The sequence below is a fragment of the Periplaneta americana genome, chromosome 4, assembly GCF_040183065.1.
Source record: "Periplaneta americana isolate PAMFEO1 chromosome 4, P.americana_PAMFEO1_priV1, whole genome shotgun sequence".
NCBI lineage: Eukaryota > Metazoa > Arthropoda > Insecta > Blattodea > Blattidae > Periplaneta > Periplaneta americana.
Genome location: NC_091120.1, coordinates 6136571 through 6140588, shown reverse-complemented (window position 1 = coordinate 6140588; position 4018 = coordinate 6136571).

Here is a 4018-nt window from a genome sequence, read left to right as displayed (position 1 = left end):
ACTACGAACACTACAAGCAGATCTAAAAGCACGTTTCTAATTGCATTGGTAGAGATCTCGGAGAACTACATGAACCGATACGTGTATGTTCTTTGTTTGATGAATGTTATCTACATACACTCTAATACTAAATTTTCCGTTGAACTAGGAGACTCAGACGTGACATTCAGATGTTTCCAGGTTTGTTAATAAAGTTAGACGACGTGTCCTGTCAACATAATGCACAATACAAAACCTCTCGCCAGCTTTGATATGGAACATCTTGTCGAAAATGACAGGAATTTAAGAAGAATGACGTAATTGTAAAATTGATTTCCACCAGAAAGAGTGTTTATAATACGTGGCAGTTTTGTCAAGGATGGATTTAGGACCACAATTAATCAATTAGTAAGATACATAGGGTTCATAAGAATAAGAAAAGAGCAATGTGTTTAAAATGTTCTGTGCATATACAAGGTGTCTCAGGAGGAATGTAAATTACTTCAGGTTAATCTACATTGATTTAATCTGATATACCTATGTAAAGGTTGGGAAATTATTGATTGACGACCTTTTAAATGGAGAGTTACAGACATATTTCAAACTTTTATAATATTGTAATATGATACACTATTGAAAATACTGCATCTTGTATAGTTACAATAAGTTTATTTCATAATTAAGTACAAACTCATTAAGAAAATAAAATAATTACACAATACAAATTACTAAGATTACCCTTCTTATGGATTCCATGAATTGTAGATTCATATCAGATACAGGTACCGGTTCTCTTTCCGATCTAAACGAAACACTTGGTAGCTTGCCAGTTTCAGATAACGTCCGGTAAACACAGCTAGCTGGAACCCTTCGATTGGGAAAAATGTCGCGTCTTCTTTATTCCTCAACAGCAGCCAATGGATTGACATAATAAAATCCATTAACAAAAAGAATGCCTGCAAATTTACTATGCACATACACGAAATTAAATATCAAATGAACGTGCATTCAGTTGGGTATATTACGCTGGTATTGCGGTGCTCAGATGCTGCCGTGTGCAAAAGATCTGGTTGTAATTTCGTCGTTTAATTAATATAAGCAAGGACTTTTAACAGTTCGACAACACTTAAAATTCTGAAAAAAAAAAAAAAAATAGTTTATTAATTATAAAAGTTGAGTACAAAATTGCTTACAAGACCTCGATAAAGTGATTTTTTCATTCCGGATTTTGTTAGTTGGTTCCGTCACTCATATTTCTGTAGTGTCCCTTCCTTATATATATATATATATATATATATATATATATATATATATATATATATGTATAATATATATATATACAGACGTGGACAAATTATTAACAAAATGGACGATTTTTATGATAATTCTGTTTACAAAATTTGACTTTACAATTTAGACTACATTTGACAATTTTGGATATTTCCATCATTACAGTAGACAGAAATATGCAAAAAAGTCAACTGTAGTTTAAATTGAAGAGTCAAGTTTTGTAAAAATATATAATAAAAGTCTTCAATTTTGCTAATAATTGGTAAATTAGCAAAATTGTCAACTGCATTGAAGAGTCAAATTTTGTAAAAATATAAAACAAAAATCTTCAGTTTTGCTAATAATTTCGGAATATCCAAAATGTCAACTGTAGTACAAATTGAAGAATCGAATTTTGTAAAAATATACAACAAAAACCTTCAGTTTTGCTAATAATTTGTAAATATGCAAAAATATCAACTGTATTCCAAATTGAGGAGTTAAATTTTGAAAAATATACAATACAAATCTTCAATTTTGCTAATAATTTGGAAATACACAAAAATGTCAACTGTAGTCTAAATTGAAGAATCATATTTTGTAAAATTATAATAATAAAAATCTTAAATCTTAAATTTTGCTAATAATTTGTCCACGTCTGTGTATATATATATATATATATATATATATATATATATATATATATATATATATACGTATTTAAGTAAAAAATATACGTTGCATCATGTTCAAGAATAATCCCACCAGGTGTCAGCACAACACAACATCGTATTTTTAACTGAAACATGGAAACATTCGTTGGAATAGAAGTTTATCTTACATATAAATACAGTGTAAGGCACGTGGTCATTAGCCCTATATCTATCTCCAGAGCTGTATTGTGTAGTGTAGAAAATATGGAGTTTTTAGATGCGATATGTCGATTATCTTGGGAGTAGCTGTAGTGTAAACATAAATACAAGGAAGGGAGTCATTTAGATTTTCCCTTGGAAGAGGTAAGATTTTTTTTTAGGGAGGACTATACTTTTATAGAGTATATCGCGCGGCATACTTCCCCCTATTTCTTCTGAAATTAACTTTATTATTTTCCATACTCTAACCCGGGGTAAACTTAATTATATGAAACAAGTTTATAATGTAATAACTGTGTAATATTATAAACGTGTTTCATACATTATTTTTGTACCACAGCATTATAAAAGTGGAGTAACGGTCAGCGCGTCTGGCCGCGAAACCAGGTGGCCCGGGTTCGATTCCCGGTCGGGGCAAGTTACCCGGTTGAGGTTTTTTCCCTCAACCCAATATGAGCAAATGCTGGGTAACTTTCAGTGCTGGACTCATTTCACCGGCATTATCACCTTCATCTCATTCAGACGCTAAATAACCAAAGATGTTGATAAAGCGTCGTGAAATAACCTACTTAAAAAAAGCATTATAAAACAATTAATAAAGATAATGATGGGAAGGTTGATAGAAGTAATGCTTTCTCAAAAGAAGTCATGACGTTTTAGTTACCATAGCAACATTCTTACGGCACTAATGCGATTATGTGGCATATTATGCACGATTTTCAGTAACGACAAAGACCATTATAATGCAGTTGTACAAAAATAAAACCATAATATCAGATGGAGTGAACATATTTTTATGCTCCACCATGCTGAAATGTAGTAATTATACACCTGGCAGCAGCCCTTTAATGGACCTCATTAAAGTACACCTATTCATTAAAGTTCAGGTGTTCCACCAATCAGAAAATATCATTGTAGCAATATGAAAGCGCAAGTATCGATTATTCTCGGATATGCAATCGAAAGACACTAGCGCGAGATTATACAATATTAAACTCAAGCGAAAAAAAAAACAACACACAAATTAACATCAATTCACCGTCATCTTCCAGCCTTTCACAAAGCACATTCCCGCAAATTCATTTCACCAATTGCCGGAAAAAATCAATATGGTCGAGCATAAAAAGTCGTATGAAACTTGACTATAATGGTAATTAAGACGCTCGTATGAAAATTATGAAACTCGCTTGCGCTGGTTTCATAAACATACTCGCGTCTTAATTACTACCATTATAGTCACGTTGCATAATGTATTATTAAAGTTCATGATTTTTTCTCAACTTTTAAAGTATTTTTTGTTATTTTAAGCCACTAACAGAGCTGATTTAGTTTAATTTTTCTTTTTGTTTTATGGTGAAGTTTACCCTACTTTACAATACATTTCCAGTTTCCACACTTATCCTACTTGCACGATACGGAATTTACATGCACTTGCTGTTAATATGATACAGGTGCAAACAAATGAACGCACACAGTTTTATTAATACCTGAGATAACACGGAACAAACTCGAGACAAGAAAACCACGCCCGCTGTCAACGCGACAGTAACAAATTTTCCCCTTCTTCGTCATTATGACATCTTGAATTAGAAACTTATTTCAAACAGCTGAAGTGCTATAAATTATACGGAACTTTTTTTATACTTGAGTCGCAGTTTCGCCAATTGGTTAATAGCAGGTTATGTTCGTCTGACCATATAATTAAAATGAGTATTGTTTTATTTTGAGAGCAAGTCGATGAATTATTCATGCTTATTAAAATGTAATTAGGAAGTAAGAAGTCCTGCATAGAGCTAACCTATTTCGCAGTTTCTGTCAACCTACGGCTTATTTCTAAAGCGGTCCGGAATTTTGTACTGGGTACATTCTGTAGGGTTCTAGAGAAGAAGACGGTTGTA